At 35.4% G+C, this 20,922-nt stretch overlaps 1 long non-coding RNA gene across 1 annotated transcript; it reads right to left on the bottom strand.

Moving 5' to 3' along the window:
• Positions 1 to 16,083: 16,083 nt before the first annotated feature.
• Positions 16,084 to 20,688, bottom strand: LOC132603752 (uncharacterized). Its single transcript, XR_009568511.1, has 3 exons — positions 20,307 to 20,688; positions 18,424 to 18,495; positions 16,084 to 17,652 (listed from the first exon to the last, which is right to left on the bottom strand). It is a non-coding gene; the product is annotated as an uncharacterized LOC132603752 (long non-coding RNA).
• Positions 20,689 to 20,922: the final 234 nt, after the last annotated feature.

The raw sequence follows: 20,922 nt of genomic DNA, 5'->3' as shown, positions 1-20,922 counted from the left end.
AAAGACTGGGCCAAAGAAATTAACTTTTCTATTTATCTTGAACACTAAACAACCTTTGATTTTTTATTTCCCTTTATCTTCACCAATGATCTCTTTCGATTGTTCCAACTTCCCTTTATAGTCCAAAAAATCAATTCGAAGGGAAAATTGAAAGATCGAAGTTGAGCATAGCAAAATTGGGTTTTGAATTAATCTGTAGTGGAATGAAAATTGGGTTTCCATTCAGTTTTGAAATTTGCGTTTTCAAAATTGGGTTTTGAAAGATCTAAGATCGAAGTTTACTTTTTAGATTATAGAGCATGGCCAATGCTCAAAAATCACATCTTCTTTAAGTTTTTCTTGACTTGGGTTTTGAATTAGTTTGTAATGGAATGAAATTACTAATTGGGTCTCTTGATATTTCATTTTCTCATCTTATTTTTTTTAAAAAATGATTTGTGATTAATGAAAAGTAGTTTGGAAGTTGTGAAACTCGAAGGGGAACGAAAGACCAAAAAAAAAAAAAAAATCGCCAGAAATTGCATCCTTCCGGTGAGGGGAAATGTGTGTAACAAATAATAAGAAATATTTTTATTTGCTTCTCACTCTCTCATCATTCAATGATGAGAGAATGAACTACACTCTCTGTGCCACCTCACCATCTAGGGTGAAATTAATTCATTTTAAATTATCCAGGGTGATAATAGATCACTCGTAAAGATTGAGTGTGTCATAATTAAACTGGTCAAACATTGAGGGGGCATTTGATGATTTTCTCAAACTCTCGAATGTAATAGGAGTTATGTGACTTTAAGGAAAGAGTGATGAAACTTCTCTCTTGTGTTTAGTAACATGTGCCAAAACGCAAGAATTGTTTACACATATGAATATCATGAAGAGGACTTGTGGTCCAACCTGAGGCTACTGAATAAGTGCACACTAGAAACACGTGATTTAAATTCGAGCTTTGAAAATTCTACTCAGTATTTTGCTAAAAAAATTACATTTTTTCGGGAGAAAACTACAAATGGACACTATTTGTATGTTATTTTTGATAGAGTACTATACGTCCAATCTATCAGAAAACAAAAGTTATTTAGTTTTTTAATTTCTTTGATTATAATTTATGTACAAAAATGAGCGTGAAATGACTTTTCGTAGTCTCTGTTTGTATTTTACGGAGAGTTATTGCGCGAATTTAATTTTTGACAAAATCGACAGAGTCCGTTGATTCACTTAAAAATTTAAATAAAATCTCTTTTTTTTTAAAAAAAATTAATCGACTGTGTCCTTCGATTCTTTTAGTCAAATGATGGTCAAACAATTAAATGAGAACCTGTATATACAGATTGGGCAGACCCCCTTATTTTATTTCTCTTTTCTATCTTTTCTTCCTCATTCACTGGCAACCCCCAATTCTTTGTCAATTTCAAGAGTCTCCTTCAACAGCTTTCTCACCGGTGTCTCTTTCACGAAAATACTTATATGTACCGAGTGGTTACACTAAATCAACTGAACTTAGTATAATTTTGTGGTTTTATTTAGTAAAAATATGCATTAATTAATCATGATTAAGTGATAGAAATATATGTACAAACATATATCATCATATATTTATTTGATGTAAACACATTGAAGGTAAGTTTTTACCCTACTTTAATGTTTGATAAACTTTTTTCTAAACCATTTGCATTTTTTGAGATTAGGCTTTTGATATAATAATTATTTTGTGCAAGATTAGAGTTTTGATTTTCAAATTTATTGATTCTTCTTTTTTCTGTTATTTAACTTGGAAAAATGTAGTTGAAAATGTGGAGGGTGAACGAGCTTAGAATTTTGATTATGTTAGTTAGTGTTATTGCACATTAATTTTTGACTTAGTCTTGATTATATTGTTAGCTATATTTTGATTATTTTCCCGTTGCATCTTGAATTTTACCCGTATTTGTTGAATTCAAAATTTAGGGCTATCATTGAGTCTTGAATCTTGAAATGTCGCTGTTGTTTGGATCTTGAATATATAATTTTAGGGTTATAGTTGAATCTTCAAATTTAAAGCTTAGTAAATTTGACGGTTGAAAAAGATTGACATTCATTGTAAATCAAATTTGATTTGTAAGATGAAACTTGAACATCAACTATACAATTAATTTCAACTCGTGTGTACATATATATATGTTCCGTAACTTATATATTCGTTAATTTTGGGATGGAACTTGAACATTAGTTGTAATTATGTTTGATTGTAAATTAATTTTAATTTATTGATTAAATTAATTAGAATAAAACATAAATACTATTTTTTAAGATTATCTTGGATACTATATTAATATAATGTATTACATAATTAACAATTTTAACTCATAAATTTCACAAAATGAAGTAATATGCTAATACTTATAAAAATATCTCAATTTCTTGTGTTTGTTCTTTATGTAGATTGAACTTAAACATCGTAGATGATGGTATAAATAGGAATTATCCTAATCGTTGGGGTTGAGTATAAACGTTATATGTGAAGTCTATCTAGCAAAAGGGATCACTCATTTATGTTCTTATCACTTTGAAATCATGTGTCATGTTCAAGAGAAAGGCCCAATCAGCACCATAATGAAGACGGGAATGATCCTTTGTCCCCACCATTGTCCATCATCAATCAACGAGGCCGAGGTTTGAAATGTACATGTTGCTGAATTTCTTGGAAATTTATACATGTGAATATCATGGAAATTTATACCTGGGGCTACAGCAATAATACGTACACTCCAGGAACACGCGGTTAGAATTCAAGCCCTAAAAATTCTACTCAATATTTGTAAAAGTACATTCTAACTATTCCTATGATTTTTTAAATTATTTATTTCTTTTAGTGTTTTGATAGATTCTCTTAACTCGTAGTAGTAATGTATATACTTGTTCAACATCTTTAATTTAACTTTTAAAAATATAAGTTAGCTGATTTAGTTTTTAAAATCGATCAATAATTCTTTTTAAATAAGTTGACACGATACAAGTCGTATGTTTCATTACAAAAAATGTTTTACTTTTAGATACTAATCCCTTTTGTGTTGTTGTACCAGCTACCAGCAGAAAGAGCTAGCAAAATACAATTTACTCATCTGATGATTAGATTTATCACATTATACTCCCACCATGATTAGAGACCAGGCATTGTCAACGAATTTTTGAGAAGAGTAATTGGTTGCGAATTCAAATCAATCGGGACTTCAATGCGAGTATCAAACATCGGGTTAAAAAAAACCTAAAAAAACAAAGTTCATGCCTCAGAAAATTAAAAACAAGAAAAATGTAATAAATTATTTATTTAATTTTAACATTATCATGTTTTGCATTATAACCACTTTAACTTCCATCATATCATATAATACTAAAAGTGGGAAGCTCCTATCTTTAAAGTTAAATTACCATTTTGCCCCTACTGTAAATTAAAATTGAATAAAACATCGAATATATATATATATATATATATATATATATATATATATATAAAGATAAAAAAAACAGTTAAATTTGAAAAATATAAACGTGGACCCATTGAAATGCTCAGATTTTATCAAGTCTTTTGGGATTCTTCACAGATGAAGCATGTAGCTTGAGCATTCATTTTTCATACATTTGAAAGTGTTATGAATTAGCATTTATAATGGAAAAAACGTTACTTATCATTTAGGCCTCATTTGTTTTCATTAAGATTAAAACGTCTGAATCTGAATGATTAAGATATTATCTCTAGGTCTGAACACTGAATGATTAAGACTGTTTGTTTTTCAATATCGGAATGTGCATAATATATTTATTTAAACGTAATAAATATACAATTCAGATTAAAAAGTAACTAAATCGTAGAAAATAAATACAAATTTAATAAAATAAAATATTATTTGATAAAAAAAAAGGAAACATTTATGTTAACTAGTAATGGTGGAGATATTTTGTAGTCGTGGTGGGTGGTGAGTGGGGATGGAGGGGTGAGTGGGTGGTTGGGGTGAGGGGTGAGAGGTAGTGGTGGTGGGGTTGGTGGGGAGGTGGGGGTGGTGGTGGGAGGTGGGGGTAGGGTGGTGTGGGGGTGGGTGGTATGGGGTAGGGATTGCTGGTGGGTGGTGTGGGGTGGGATTGGGGTTGGTGGTGGGAAGTGGGGGTTGGAGTGGAGGGTGGGTGGGTGGTGGGGTGGGTTGGAGTGGAGAGTGGGTGGGGTGGAGGGTTGGGGTCGGGGTTGGAGCTGGTGATAAAAAAGTTTCATACAAAAATACCTCTTAATGATGTTAAGATTTGGTTCAAGATTTGAATGATTAAGACCTATTCAGACCTAATAAATGCTTAGATCTTAATGCAAACAAACACACTTAATGTCTTAAGGTCTGAACATTCAGAGTCAGACCTCCAATAAGTGCAAACAAATGAGGCCTAATAATGAATTAGCTCATTTTGCGGAAGCTAGCAGATATATTATTAATAAATGATCTCATCCGTTTAAGAAAATCAACAAACACTCAATTAATTTTTGATTAAATATTACTGTAGAATTACGTGAGTAAACATTCATTCTTGCAATCTGGAAGTATATATTAACAGCTTATTTATTGTAATTATTGATGGTAAGTCATATAAAAAGTCATTTTAAAATCTATATAATGAAGCAAAAAGTTGACAGCAGCTCAAAGTCCTCCTCCATTTTCCAAATTGTCTTCAATGTCTCTTTCATCTTCAAGGTATTTGAACGATCTAGAAAATATACATGGATTGCAGAGGTCCAACAATGAAGGTTATGAGTCAAATCTTAAGAGATCAGAAAGAAAATCTCTTTCAATGTAAAGTAGGATTTTAGTTTTTTGTTTTTTACAGAGTAATTTTAAATTTTATTGTGTATGTGTTAGAATTCTATCATTACTTACTGGCAGGTGGAAATTTGTTTTGTAAAGATGGCTGGATAAGCTTTTCAATATATATATATATATATATATATATATATATATATATATATTGTATTATTCATTTGAACAAAAAGTGAACTGAAGGATATAAAATTTCATATATTTTATTACTAATATAAATGATTCTTTTTAGTCTTCTATTGTGGTTTGGTAGAAGTCCACAACTGCAAAAGTTCGTCTAAATCGATTCTTCCGTTTTATGTTTAATGTTATGTTTCGGTTTAATTTGTGTGTTGTGTGATTCTTGACTTATGATCAGTTCCAACATTATTTAGATTTAATTAGCTAATACAATCAATTAAATTCTAACTTCACTCTTATATATGATGCATGCAGCTAATAGTTTAATGAATAAGTACTTTATTCAAGTTTCAATCCTTCTAATTCTTAACTCTTTAAGTATTATGAGAAAATGTTGGATTCAGTGATTTCTTTTGTTTAAGTATTTGGTGGTTCCAACCAAACACTCATCAAAAGCTATATATTGACCATAGTAGTAGTGCTCCCATTACTTTATATGCAGTATGTCCTTTGTGTACATAATCTATACATCATAAATGGACTTAGAATTACCTCCTCCACGCAAGTTGTACCAAAGCTTATTGTCGAGGTTTAGTTCAATGTGTATGTAGCTTATCCTGACAATATAATTTGTACATGCATTAAGAAATTAAAATTAGTTTGTTTTTATAAGTTAGATTTAGCGCAATAAAAAAATGTACTGTCGTATGCAATTAGATTTATTGTCTTAGCATACAATTTTGTTATCATGTTTAGATTATCTTTTTTGTTAATTTTTATTTAACAACTCAAACATAATTTTTAATATTGCTTAGGTGTGTTTTTAAATACATATTGATAAGGAATCCATGCACAACGGGCGTTCTCGGGAACTAGTACTTACAAATGACACGAAATTAAAACACAAGCCTCAAACCCTTTATTAGGGGTATAAGACATGGCAACCCATTGTCATTTGTCACCATATTTATTTATCATTTACATGGAACTTTTATCTAGACTCGTCTGTCACGAGGGGGATTGTCCCATCAAGCATCTAGGAAGGGACCATTAATATATATCACATATTTTTTTCGCCGTTAATTTAATTTTCATGTCAGATGCGACTGAAAATAATTGTTCCACTATTATTGATACCTTAAATCAATTCCGTGAATGATCTTGCAATTGGCAATCAATTAATTTTAGCAAGTCAAGAATCATATTCTCACATAACACAAGTAGAATTGATAGGGACTATATTTCCAGTTGTTTGGCTGTGGAAAGAGCTAGTACATTTTGGAAATACCGAGGCTAGAGTTACCGACAAGGACTTCCAATCCATTGCTGAAACATGTTATGCAAATTTATAAGTTACCTAAAACAATTAATGATAGCATTAGTAGGATTCAAAGGAATTTTGTTTTCTTTGGAGAAAACGAAATGTCACCTAGAGCATATTAGAGATAAGATATCTTCAACTTACATAAAGCAAATCTCACCATTAGCCTAGATTTTCTATAAATACATCTCTAATGGTCAGAGACAGATCTAGGATTTTAAATTTATGAGTGATACGAATCGATTTGGGAATGAAGCCAAATCAATTCAAAAGCGGAAAAATAAAGGATACGAAGAAAAAGGGATGAGAAAATAGAATAAAAGTAAGACTCAATTAGGGCGAATTTATGGACAAACCTAAGTATATTAAACTTAGACCCTTCCAATCGAATCCGATCCTAAAAGAACCACTACTATTTGACACTCAAGGCAAGAGATTCAATTTGAATCCACAAATGGTAATCTCTTCATGAATATCAATGGACATAAAAGGTTCACAAACCAACAATGGATTCCACCATCATATTGACTAAAATAGCCCTAGAATCTATCTAACAATCTATCACTCAATTTAGAGTATCATAATTCATCATCCAAAATCTAAAATCTAAGTAATGAAATGAAAGACAAGCTATATATACAAGCTAAGTAAAGAAGACTAATAGGCAATTACAATGCTACCCTTAATGAAGTAAGGGCCTTGTTTGGCTAGTCTTCTTAGTGTAGTCTTCAATTCAAGAATTGACCTTCAATGGCCAAACACGCCCCTTCTTGCATAGATGACCCTCTAATCAACCTTGCATGCATGGCCTTCTTGCAAGCATAACCTTCTTTTCACAAATAGCCAACTCCCGACCTTGTCCAAGTTTGCACATGTAGCCAATTTGCAGAAATGCCCTTATTTGCACGTTTGGCCACTTTGCGCATTTGGCCCCCTTTCTAGTAGCTTCTTCTTCAAGCCTCGCCCAAGCCACCTCCCACACATCATAGGCCTCATTGTGGGGCTTGTATGGGCCTCCAAAGGCCTTCAACGCCATCCTTATCATCCATGCCGCTTGTAGAGCTTGAAGTTTCATATCTTAGCCTTGGATGTAAGTCTTGAAATGAGGTGTGCCAAGTAGGATCGTATCAATGAGTTTTGGCACCTCTTCTCTACTATGACCGAACCCATAACCCATTTATGCTACTAGGTGCACAGTTCATTATATGTACATATTTAGAAATTTTCTCAAACATGTATACCTGATTTAAGCCAAAACTATTGTACATCCGTCTTTGCTAATGGTTGTTACAAACATATATTTACAGTAGGATAGCTTTCGAAAATTATAACTTTAATCTTACTAGTTGATGTCGTATGAATTATAATTGGATTTAGAGGTTAAACACATTAAATAAGATAAAAAAAAATTCACTTAACAAAATTCATACTACTCAGTTACTATAAGCATGGTATTATTGACAATCCAGTATGCACTATTTCGAAAAAAATGCTGGTTTAAACTCAACGTAGATGACGCTTCAAAAGAAAATTCAAGAGGAAAGGAATTGAAGGGGTCATAAGATATCGACAAGGAAATTGGATTGTAGGTTTCAACAAAAATATTCCCTTCACTTTAAATATACATGCTGAAATTAGTCCCTAAAATAAGGACTTGAACTTGCCTTTGAGGAAAAAATTGCTTCCAATTGAATTTGAAACTAATTATAAGGAAATCATTTTCCTACATTATTGATAATCGTAGGTGGCTCATCTTTAAGGTGGGAAGGTTGATATTAAAGCACACCATGAGGGAAGCAAACAATGACTTAGCTTAGCATAGAAGTAGTTTAGTGTCCTTTGAAAGCTTAATGCTATATCATGTACCCTGTTTTTGCTTTATCTTCATACGAACATGACTGTCTAGGTAATAATATTTCATAATGTGAATAAAGTAGTATAAGTGTTAAACTCTCTGAAATTTCTTTAAGTCTAGAGAAAATATCATATGAACTAAGGAAGAAGAAAACCATGCCTTATAGAGCCCCACCTAGTATCAGGGTCCCGAACCGGAGCCAAGCAACATGGATCGGAATTGGACATCGATAATCTTACCATCGAAAGCATCCATCAGAGCAAGGCAACTGAGAAGACCACATTGCACAACATGAAAGCAAAGGCGTCACAGTTGACGCCTTAAGGTGACAACATCGAATGCTTAGAGTGTGAGCGCATCTTCGTGGATGAGGCTAAGAGTTGGAGGTCAGTCGTCTCACAGGAGCTATAGCTGGATTGAATTCTTCACGTGGGAACTCATACTACTATTAGCTGACCTTTTTCCGAAAAGAAACCCGGACGACGTAGTATTTTCTCGTATAATAGAAGGATGAAAGCGGCTCTTTGAAAAAAAGACAAGACTAGTCTAAGAGACATTGATAGGAAGTTCTGGTTGCACTGGTCCCATAGGTCCAAAGAAATTCACCCCTGCTAGAATGGGCAGGGGCTAAAAGATGAGAATAGTGAAGTGCAAAAAGAGAAAGCACTGTCGGCATACAGATCGATAAGAGCCATCCTTTTCCATTCCCAAAGAGGGGTCAAACTGTTCGGATACAAGCAAAGATAGTCAACTCAAGAAAGCTGTCCGACAACAGACTAGACCCCGAACCTCCGAATAAGCATGCCCTGTCAAATCAGCTAGTATGGCTGGCTATAGCAAGCAACCTCTTTATAGTTCCTGATGTCGTGTTTGGAGGGGGAGTAGATGTTCAGTTTCCATTGTGAGGATGAGGAATCAGAAGAAAGTCCCTTATTTCCGTCGAAGCGGGTATAGGTTATGAATGAAGGAGAGGTAAATCCTAACCTAGTTTAGGTAGAAAGGATGTCCACGGCATAGGGACTCGCTCCCAAGGGTAGAAATTCTGGATTTGTGCGACTTCCGAGTTGAAGTCATTTTCCAGAGCATTCGTGGATTGAGGAAAGACCTCAGGTGACATTCTCGATGAACCAATAAAAGTTGAACTTAATCTCAATTCGAGGTCAACTCCCCAGAGCTGGTTGGAAGCGCCCGCCTCTGATGCCTGAAGCGTTGGAACCTGAAATACTCTTTTTTCTGGACTTAGCCTTAGAACAGGACCGAGCGGTTCGCTTGGCAACCCGAATATGAAAAATCCGATATTGTGTACCAAGTTACTATGGTTCCCGCACTCCGTCCACCCTTGGTCGCCTCATAGCCAACAAGTCTTGGGGATTCTACGACATCTTTTGCAAAGAGAGCCAGACACCTTTGAGTTCACGGGGTGATGTGATGAGCTTGTTCCCTAGTAAATAGCTAAAGAGGGCAACCAAGCAAGCGATTGTAGGTATGCTAAGTTTATATATTATCTCTTATTATATAAGATAAGCAGATTGGTGCAGAACTAGATCCTCTACAAGAGTCAGAGTTGTTGTGTAGCCAGATTTACCTGCCCAATGCCAATGATACGAAGAGCTAGCTTTGCCACCCTGGGGGTCAGAGAAAATTCTACTTGCTTGCGTCAGTTTTAGTTTTCGGGTTTGCTTGTCGTTTTTGTTTGAACATAGATTCTTTTAGTGTTACGTGTACACGGGTAAAAGGTCGAAAAGAAAGACAATAAAAATAATTTTGAATAACAATTGAATAAATTGCAATAATAACTCAGCGCATCAAAAATCAGAGTTACGTTCATTCCCTTTAGAAAGAGGCTAAATCGGATTGAATCCGAATAAGGGCTTTTTCCGATATGCAGCTCCGCGAGAAAGGAGCGAGAGAACGCAACAAAGTAAACACAATAATGCGAATGAGACTCTCGATTCTTCGATCTATTTTCTTTTGCTATTATCTACGAATCCACTTACTTTCTAACTTCGGCCTACATTTGACGGATGTTTTCTCTTTTCTTATTTTGAGTGTAGGAGCTGGATAGGATCGTTGGGAAAGTGCTTTGTAAGTGAAGTGAGTTAAATCAAGCGGAGTTCCTTTCAAATTCCCTGGCAGATGCCTAGGTAAAGGGTGCTTTCGCTCTTCTCTTATTCAATTTCTTACGGGTTCATTTCCGAATTTGCTTTGAGACCATTAGGTTTCTCTTAGTCCGGTCCTGTCCAATCTCAGTTGTTTATGGTTGAATAAGGTGCGCCAAATCAACTATTTCGCTTAATGCTATATCATGTACCGTGTTTTTGCGTTATCTTCATTCGAACATGACTATCTAGGTAATAATATTTCATAATGTGAATAAAGTAGTGTGAGTGTTAAACTCTCTGAAATTTCTTTAAGTCTAGAGAAAATATCATATGAATTTTTTCTTCAACTTGTTGTTTAATGATCGGCTAGTTCTTGAATTTGGTTGCTTTGTATCTTAATTCAAGGGATTGGCGTTTAATTTTGAATATGAATTTGAACATGAGTTGATATGCGTGTTGCATCACCTATGGGCTGTTATGAGCAAGCTGAGTTACAAAAATGGCAAGGTGTGATGAAGTATAAATAAGTCACATAAATAAATTGTTTCTAATTATCCAATATTTGATAACTAAACCATTCTTCGATAAATGATCACTGTGTGACATTGCATAGACAGCTGTGAGCAATAAATGGAGAAGTTAAATAAAGTGAACACTATAGAGCATACTGCAGGGATTAGACAGAGAAACCAATTCTATTTGTGTGGCAGATCTACTGGACGATGATATTTGGCACAAATATCTAGATTTAGTGTCATTTACACTTTACTTCTTAGCACTTTCGTCGCAGTTTTGAATGCGAATTGTTGTATATGAGCTTATGTTGGTATGTTTATATGAATAGGTACAACAAGGACCAACGAAAGGTATTCCGGGCAGTTTTGAGTGATTCCGAGGCTGTGTACGTCGATTGAACGTTGCGAAGGAAGTTCCAGCACTTGAAGGCAAAATCTGACCACTGAAGGGTCTCATGCGCTGGCCATGCGCCGCACAGCCAGCGCACAAAAACACCATTCCTGAATCTCAGACAGACTATGCGTTGGTCATGTGCCGCATAAGAAGAACATAAAGGAGGTTATGCACTGGCCATGCGACGCACAGCCAGCGCACAAGCAACATCAGTTCTCCTAAGTTGATCGGGATTGGGCCCACTTATCTGATATTTGCCCTAGCTTATAAATAGCCGTTTTTACATTAGAATAGACGACTTTTGACCTAGAGAGAGTAGGAGCCGCCATGGAGGCCGGAGATTATTGGGTTTTATCTTTTCTTCTCCTTATTACTAGTTTGTATATTTTCTTTGAATGATTTGTTGCTTTTCCTCCATGTCTATGTGGAGCTAAACTTCTCGTTCTAGGGTTGTGGTAAACCATGATTATTGATGTTTGGTGATTATTTCTTATCTTAATATGAGTTGTTGAGTTTGATTGCTTCTTTAATTCTGTTCATAATTGCTTGATTGTTTGGCTAACAGTTAGGTTCTATCGACTATCTAATATACATGCTTGGGAAAGATGTTGTTAGATTAGAGAAGGATTAAAGAGGGCGTGATCTGATTATCCCTACAGTTGGGCTAGGATTTGTGGCTAGGATAGGAATATACCTAGGCGCCGCGTTCAATTAAATACCATAAACGAATTGCGTTCTTAACAAGTCAATTCCATAGGAATATAGGCGGCGAACTGTTTTGAATAGGCGAGTAGTAGTTCGGGAGAATACTACGAGAGTTAATAATCCGATAAATTAGCAATCGCCGATAATTCGGATTAAAGGGAAATAGTTCGAAAACTCAACAGGATTGGTGAACCAACCGCAACCCTGGAACATTCGTCATATTGATAATATAAAAACCCGCTCTTTCTTTGTTGAAGTTCACTATTTGTCTCTTTTATCTTCAATTACTTTATAATCACAATCTTCGAATTTCATCTCTTGTATAGATAATTTGAATAGTTTAATTTAGTTGACGGTTAATCATAACTCTCTATGGGTTCGACATCCGATTTTATATAGTCACTGTATTACTTGTACGACCACGTACACTTGCGTGTGCATTTGGACGCAACAGAAGACATCACACTGTATCTAATAAGAAGTACTGAAACAAATATGAACCAAGGCAACAGTAAACAACAATTTTCCTATCGTATTAGCTATTACCTATTTGGCTTTTACCTGATCCGCCTTCAATAATTTTTACACAGAAAAAACCAATTACAATATTCTAACAGCAACTACTCTTCTCATGACATTTTCCGTTACAGTAATATGAACAATATTAGATACTTTACTCCGTCTTGTCTTCTTCCACATCACCACCATTAGATGCCCCATTTCCACCAGGCGTTGATCTCACTTTGGATGGACTTCTTACATCCTTAGTTGGCAGAGGGGAGGGTTTTATGAGCGTCAACGTGACATCCTTATCAAACTTTTCACTATCATCAGAATAGGCATATCTGGTTGTATTGAAAAGAAAACCAATTAGTATAGAAGTACGTAAATAGAATATAGTAAATATCATCAACATATGATATGGGTTCTAACAAACGCCAAACTTTTTCACAGAAAAACTCGTGATTTTTGAGATTCTTCTTTCATGAAGGAAGATATGAAATGGCTTGAAGAAAACGATCCCGAATCTTTGACACCAGGAAAATATGTATCATTTTCTTCTTTCCTCCTCAAAGGAACTTTATTCATTCATGATCTCTCAAGGAGGGTTAGGTGGAAGAGAAATCATCTCATTATCTCGCATGGTCAAGGTGTTCTCCTTTTGTTGTTCTAGAGATAAGCAAATCTAAATATAATGCTAGATAACACTCTATTAAGATAAAAAGTACCACGGATCCCTAATTCAAAAGGCATCATGAACGATCCATCATTATTCTTTTTTTGATAAGAACGAACAACCATCATTACTAAACGATCATTTTTAGCATGTTTTATGGTAAGCAATTACACATTAGGAGCTCTGTTAACTCAATCAAATCTAAAACATACCTCAAAGAGATGGAAGGCTGGTCATACCTCATGGAATTTTGAGATGGAGCCCAACGAGCACAGATGATGCAAAGGAGAGAGAAAGACAACACTTGCCAGAAGGCAGGAATAACCAAGGGATTTTGCCATCGCTCGCTGTACACATCAGTGGACTTGAAGTACAGCTGCCAAGGAAAAACAAGTTTTAAATCTTTGCTTGGTAATATAAAAATAGAGAAAATTAGTAGGATAAGAAACTTAAGTCATATGAACTCGGGTACTAGATAGGAGGACATTACAATTTCTAGATGGTTTTCTCCATATCTTGAAGGATCCACACAAAGAGCCCAATTAATTCAAGTTGAGGAAAATACGAATCCCACTACCAAACCTATGCTTCAGCTAATGGAAATGCTGCATAAATTGGGTAGGTCTCCTAGCCCTTGACTCATTAAACTTGTTTACTCATTATACCCCAGTAATAGATTCACTCTTAACTGAACTTTAGTTTGTCTAGTTTCCTTAAAAGGACAACTTGAGTTATGATGCTTTTACTTATTTAATGACCTAGAGCAGACGAAATTGGACGTGAATAACGGTACAACTGTAACTCCAACAAAAGCACTTCTTGTCAACCGTACGCACACTGTTTTCATGTTTGTTCATCAAGAATTGAAGTCCTTTTCAAAAATTGCGGGTCAATTAATGGATCAGATGAGTGCTAGATATTTTGGTTACTGTTTCAACGAACTCATACCCTGTACAGATAAAGGGGACCACTTGAGCATAAGGTTTGACCATTTTTCCTTTAATTCAGATCTCTTTGAAAAGATCACTTTGCCATCATTTGGCTCTTTTTTGGGAGAGTAGACAAAAGCTAAGAATTAGCTATATTAGATTGAAGGAAATAAAACAAAAAGTTCAGTCTCAATTTGAAGACAGCCAATATTACCTCATAGCATACCCAGCCCACAGAAACAATAACTGCCACAGCTAGAGCATTTGTGAACCTCCGATATATGTCTAATTTCGCCAACAATCTTCTAGCCTGTCAGGTCACAATATCAGCAGATGAACTACCATTGATTGATAATAATGGTTAAAAAAATGAAGTCATATCATAATTAACCCCCCACCCCAAACTCCTCAAGGAAAAAGAAAAGCTAAGGTCTTCCTTTAATGCAAGAAACACACAAAAAGCTCCTCACCTGGCAGAGAGGTAGAAGTCCCATCTTAACTATATGTATATTGATATACAGAAGAATTAGATATGATAAGGCCAATTTCTTCGTTAGTTAGGCCTATTTTGTATCTTCGCTAGTTCTTATACTAGTAACTTTTGTAGAGTGCCATTGATTTCGATGGTGCTTCATGTAAGTTTTTGCTGAATGAAATAAAATACACATCCAATGATGGATGTAATTAATTAAAAAAAAAAAAAATATATACAGAAGAATGTTTATAATCAAGTCAGTAATGGATAGGACTATGAAGCATTCTTCTATTTTAATAAGAAATTTATCTTCAATACTGAAGATAAAATCATTAGCACTGATAATTTTTGCTCTAAATCAATCGCAAAAATCCAAAACAACTCCAATTTATATTTATATTCAAACACCTGAAATTAAATATTATTACTTTTTTCTAAATTTCACAATTCTTATGTGCAAAGGTCCACTAAAATGTTGAGGCTAATGTGTATAAATTATAAAGGTGATATATTTTAAATGATTAACTTATTTAGTGAACACTTATAAATACGAGAGTTTATAAGAGATAAAAAAAATTAACTAGAAGGGAAAGGCCTTTGGATGTATCTCTTGGAATCCTGTCCCTTCAAGATCAGGGGTGCTTCCGGGATCTGATCCACCCGAGAGTTATATGTTTCCACTCTTTTCTCCGTTGAATCAACCCGTTTTGCCAAAGTCTCGAGCATCTTCAAAACCTCGGTAGACGAACCAGCTCCGGATCTGTTGCTCTCGACTATCCGTGCTTCCTCCTGCCTTGGTTCAGTAACCCCTTTTGGCTTTGCCGAAGCTACTTTGTCGTCTTTGCTCTGAAGCTGAGCTATGGCAACCTCTTGTTCGAATATGGCGGTCCCTTGTTCCTGCAACATTTCAAATATTAAACGTAAGTTAATCTCATCCGGTATATCCGGTGCTTTCCGGCCTTGAGCCCGAGACAAAGTAATTAAGTTATGAGTATTCAAAGGATCTGTGGCCGGAAGGGCGGCATTCTCTTGATTGACGGTATTTTGCCGGTTGAGGACTTCTCTTGAGTTGACAGCATTTGGGTCGGCTGGATCCGTAGGTAGGTTTCGTAATTCGCTATTGTTCTCGTTTTCAGCAACTATCTCGTTGTTGTTCACATGACCAGAGTGACCGCTGCTTTCCATTTCGTTCTGTGCAAATCTGCAAATTCTTCAAACAGCAAGTGAAAAAAGAAGTAGCAAAGATTAAACCACCACTATTATCCTATGCCCTACGGTGGGCGCCAAACTGAAAACCCAAATAGTGGATAACAATTAAACTTGTAGGTGGTGTATAGGATATGTGGCTAGATTTAATAATAATGTAAGATAGTACCGAGTAGACAATGATATATATTAATAAGTAATAGCAATAGAAACTAAAGAGGAAGAGTTATCCAATGCTGTGTGTTGGTCCGGTTTGGAGCGAGCTTCCTTTAACCGAGCCAAAGTACTTGAAGAAATTATTATGATCCTTTACTGATTACAATTTGTTGAATAGTGAAAAGCTAATCTAAAAAGGAAGGGATAACTGTCACGACCCAACCCCGTAGGCCGTGACTAGTGTCCGTGCTGGACACCCAAACGTACCCAATAACCTAAACCAGCAGACTAGCAGATTATATAAATATAAAAGTCAGTCGACGTTACTAGTGTCACAGAGGAACATATATAGCACATGGAAGCCGATAAGGCTATCACAAATCATAGCAACCCAAAACATATACAGAACCCACATGTATGTCTACAGACCTCTACAGAACATAACAGAATCATAAGACGGGACAGGGCCCCGTCGTACCCCTGAATAGCGTACATATATACAACAGCAGCAGACTGTACCAGAGTATAGGCTCTGGACAAAAGAGCGCTCCAGAATAGCAGAATAGGTGTCCTAGGCAGGTGGGTCAGCAAATCTGTAGTCTGTACCTGCGCGGCATGAAAACACAGCCCTCGAAGAAAGGGGGTCAGTACGAAATATGTACTGAGTATGTAAAGCATGGAACGTAGTAAACAAAGTCATAATCGGAACAGGAGATACAGAAAATGAACGGAATATCCAGATTAGCAAAATGCTGATCATAAAGCATAAATAGTACTTACAGGAAACGTATGTCATACCTGGTCCCATTACGAAACAAAATCATAACCGGAACAGAACGTACAGAAATGTGAGTGAGATGTCCAGAGTATCAAATGCATATTTTCAAAACATGAAGAGTGTGTACAGAAACATATGCCATATCATATCCGGCCCCTTCCAGGGGACTCGGCAGACAGAACGTGGTCACCCCCCGACACTAGTGCCACAACACATAAGGATCAGAAAAGGGGAATAACCCCGTAACATAGCATATCATATCAGATGGCCATATCAGATCATATCATATCATATCAGAATAGTGTACATGGCACAGCATACTCCACAACCCATGTACATGTATACCTGCCCCCTCACATCGAGGCACGGCGAACAATGCAGTGGAAGACGCTTGAGAACATATCCTGGCCCGGGCTCAGTGTGGGAAACGTTGAGGCATCCACGAATGGAGTAGTGAGAAACTAAATGCAATAAAATACCTTATATATTTCCAAAGACTCAATGAGGCATATCAAATGACGAATCAAATCAATAAAATCGGACGGAATCATAATAAGTGAATTTCGAATGTCATAATGGATTACAGAAGCATAATCTTTCTAAGTTCGTTTCCAAGTTCCAAAACAGTTTACAAGACTTAATAGAATATTTAAAACAAGTTTTATTTAGTAGTTACAAGAGTAGTTAAAACATTTCTTAAAAAAAACGCTCGAAGACAAGTCATAACCACTAAAAGGGTAAAATCGGAAATAGTGGACCCACCTCGGGACAAACGAAGCGATGGGCTCAAATTACGTATTTAAAGCTTATAAAGTCACCTACGGAGGTTCTAGGGGCATTTCATAATTTTCTAAACAATTTGCGGAAGTTTGCACAATTCTTTCAATAAAGCATACTTATAGGGTTCAATTCCATTGAATGAAAAAGGGGTATTTTCAAATGCGGATTCCGATGAGCAGAACGCTTTTCGAGGCTCAAATCCGATCCTAGTACACCTAGGGCATGCCAAAAGAAGAATCGGGATAGCTTTACATACCTTGTATGCTCTTTACGCCTTTCCAAATTCAATTCCCGTTTCGCCCAAAATCTGTAATTGATCACATTTACCAATTCTCAATTTCCAATCTTTAAGTATTCAATCTTTATTCATAATTGCCTACAGAAATTTGGGCAGCATCTCCCCTATACATATAGCATCCCCGAGAATTTAACTCGGTCAAAACAATCAACAACAACCCAACAACAACATCAACAACAACAATAGTCACCATAAACACAATATAACTTAACTAGCTATCTTTCCAACATAATGTCATAACCTTCATTTCAACTTCAATTTCCAAACTAATCTCAATGGTTTCACATTCATCATTAATCTAGATCATCACAATATAATTTGGAAATATTTCATCTCATTCCTACGAAATATTCACAAGATATACAAAATATACAAACTTTCCACCAAAACATAATTCACCCAAAACTTCAAATCTTCAACCTACATATTCATAACATATTTCCACCTTCCAATTTCATCAACCATTATCATAATTTACATCTTAACAACTTCATTTCCATAATATCTCAAAATTATTCTAAGGTGACATAATCTTCTACATTCCAACTTCAACCAAAATTCATTCAACTTTCATTTCCAATATAATTTTCACCATAACCACAACTAGAATACAACATAAAATTCAACTCATATCATATATACAACAATATACACACACGGCTACATACATATATACATACCCACTTTGCAAACTTCCATATTTTCATAATTTCTACTCATTTCCACATACCACAACATAAACAAACCTTCATAACATAAGAAAAAGGAATTGATTCTTACCTTTTTCTACAAACTTCTTCACTTGAACAAGTTGTCAACTTGAAGAAATAAGTGCTCCTTCTTCCAAAACAACTACACCAAGTTGTAGAGGACACTTAATTTAGTAGGAATTCAACAAGAAAATAATTTTAGAGGCAAGATTTTGAGCGGTGATTTTTCTATGGCCAAACCCGAAATGGCCTTATTTTTGCTCTTCTTTGTGTTTGTTTTTCTCTTCTTTGCTTCATGAATGTGCTTGGTTGAAAATGAAGACTTAGCCCCTTTTTATTATTAATCACATGACTAATTTAAATGGGCTTGGGTCTTTTATTAAGGACCATGGCCGGCCACCTCCTCACTTGGGCCTGAATTTTTCTTTCATTTTTTTGGGCCAATTCGGTTGGTCCCGAGTTGGGCCTAGTCCACTGACCTTTCGACCTTAAAACGTTCATATCTCCTTGTACCGACGTCACCTTGGAACCCACGACCTATGGATGGAAAGCTAATTCAATTATCTACAACTTCTATTTCTTGGTATATTTCCAAATTCCAAACTTATAATACCGTTTTTGCCCCTCCAAGTCAGGTCATCCGAAAACGTTTTCATAAAAATATTCGTTTGGAGGGCTTCCACTTTGATTTGGACCAAGGGTACTTCATGAGTTGTGTTTAACTTCACATATGTGATTCATATAATTTGTCACATGTCCCAAAAAAAAATCTTGATGTGTGGGCCCCACCTTAACTTACAATTAATCCGACGTTCAAAAATACGGGATGCAACAAAAAAAAAGGGCCAACTTTTTTTTTTGCAACACTTAGTGTTTTTTTCCATACTTTGACCAATGATTAGTCGTGTGTCAAGACTCCGAAACTTTAATATTCTACATAGAACCTGATATTTTTTTCTGCGTACAATAATGTAGGCTCAATACATCAAGGATACGTAAACGTTCGGATCGTCATTTTAGGGGTTGAAAAGGTGCCCGAAGTAAGTTTTGTTTGTAAACTTTAGGTTTAAGTGTTCTATATGCATAGACGTTTATTTTTATTTGAAGACTTGTTGTCATTAGCTTAAGATTTTTTATTTTTAGAGTTTAGATTTAAGCGGAAATAAGGCCCTTGCCAAAAGGTTTTTAACAGCAAGATTTTTTTTTATAGCGCAGTAAAATAGCGAGCACTAAAAAAAAAAAAAATGGGCCAATTTTTTTTTTTTTTTTTTGCAACACTTAGTGTGTTTTTGCATACTTTGACCAACAATTAATCGTGTGTCAAGATTCCGAAACGTCAATATTTTATATAGAACCTGATATTTTTTTCTGCGTACAATAATGTAGGCTCAATACATCAAAGATACTTATACGTTCGGATCGTCATATAGGGGTTGAAAAGATGTCCGAAGTAAGTTTTGTTTGAAAAAACTTAGTGTTTGACTGTAAGGTTATTTTAGTTAACTTTATATGTCGAGAAAATTAGTCAGCTTTATTTTCAAAAATTGAAATCGCAGAAGTGAAATTGACATTCACAGCTACATTACCCCGAAATTTTTACGTTGAAATCTATTGCGTATCATCATATTACAAGTAAATAAAACTAAAAATTTCACGTCAATTTAAAAGAAAATTAAAATTGAATGAGATAAAAGGTATTTTTTTAAAAAAAATTGACTCGGTCAGCCATAGTGTTTCACCTTTTGCTTAGAGTAAATTAATTCACAAAATGATTTGACGTTAACCAAACAAATCATTTTGTGAACTAATTTACTCTAAGCAAAAGGTGAAACACTGTAGCTGACGGAAGCAACCATAAACAGCAGGTGAAAACATTATATGCCGCCTAGCTATCGACTTCCCAAGGAAAACAAGCCATTGGTGTAAAGTACAGATCATCGCCGTTGTACTGACCTTAGATTGTCTATTCTCTTGAAACACTGGTTCTCCACATCATACCATTCAAGACTTTCAGCATTTACATCCATAAGAATTTTCCCTTCCCTGTGCTCCAGAGGTCTAGATTGACAAAATCTAAGCCGAGGTCAAATATGATCAGATCAATACTGTACTACTCATATATAATTCTCTGAATCCTTCAAAACCCAAATATCCCATGGTAGATACATCCTCAGGTAAATCAACCAATCACAACATCCTCTTCAATTCCACCAAACTCCCTCGCGGTCAAAACAACCTTCTGGGGGGTGGCGGGCGGTGCTGCGGTGGTGCAGAAATGAAGAAGGAGGATATGGGGAGTGGGGGCGTAAAAAACGAAGAAGAAGAAGAAGGGGTCTTTCGGGGGGGGGGGGGGGGGTGTTAAAATGAAGAAGAAGACAGTTGTTTATTAAAATTTAACAAATCATTTTTTACTTTAATTTGTGAATAAATAAAAAAAGTAAAATTGTGAACGAATAAATAAAAAAAGAAAATTTGTGAAAGAATAAATAACATGTCGCGCGCGTGTGGAACACTTTCATACCTGAGACCGGTTATATGTGCGTCAGCGGTAAATAATATCACTTTTTCA

This window comes from Lycium barbarum, chromosome 7 (assembly GCF_019175385.1).
Source record: "Lycium barbarum isolate Lr01 chromosome 7, ASM1917538v2, whole genome shotgun sequence".
In the NCBI taxonomy this organism is placed as follows: Eukaryota; Viridiplantae; Streptophyta; class Magnoliopsida; order Solanales; family Solanaceae; genus Lycium; species Lycium barbarum.
The sequence above is the reverse complement of the archived record's forward strand: the minus strand, read 5'-3'. Positions and strand labels throughout refer to the sequence as shown.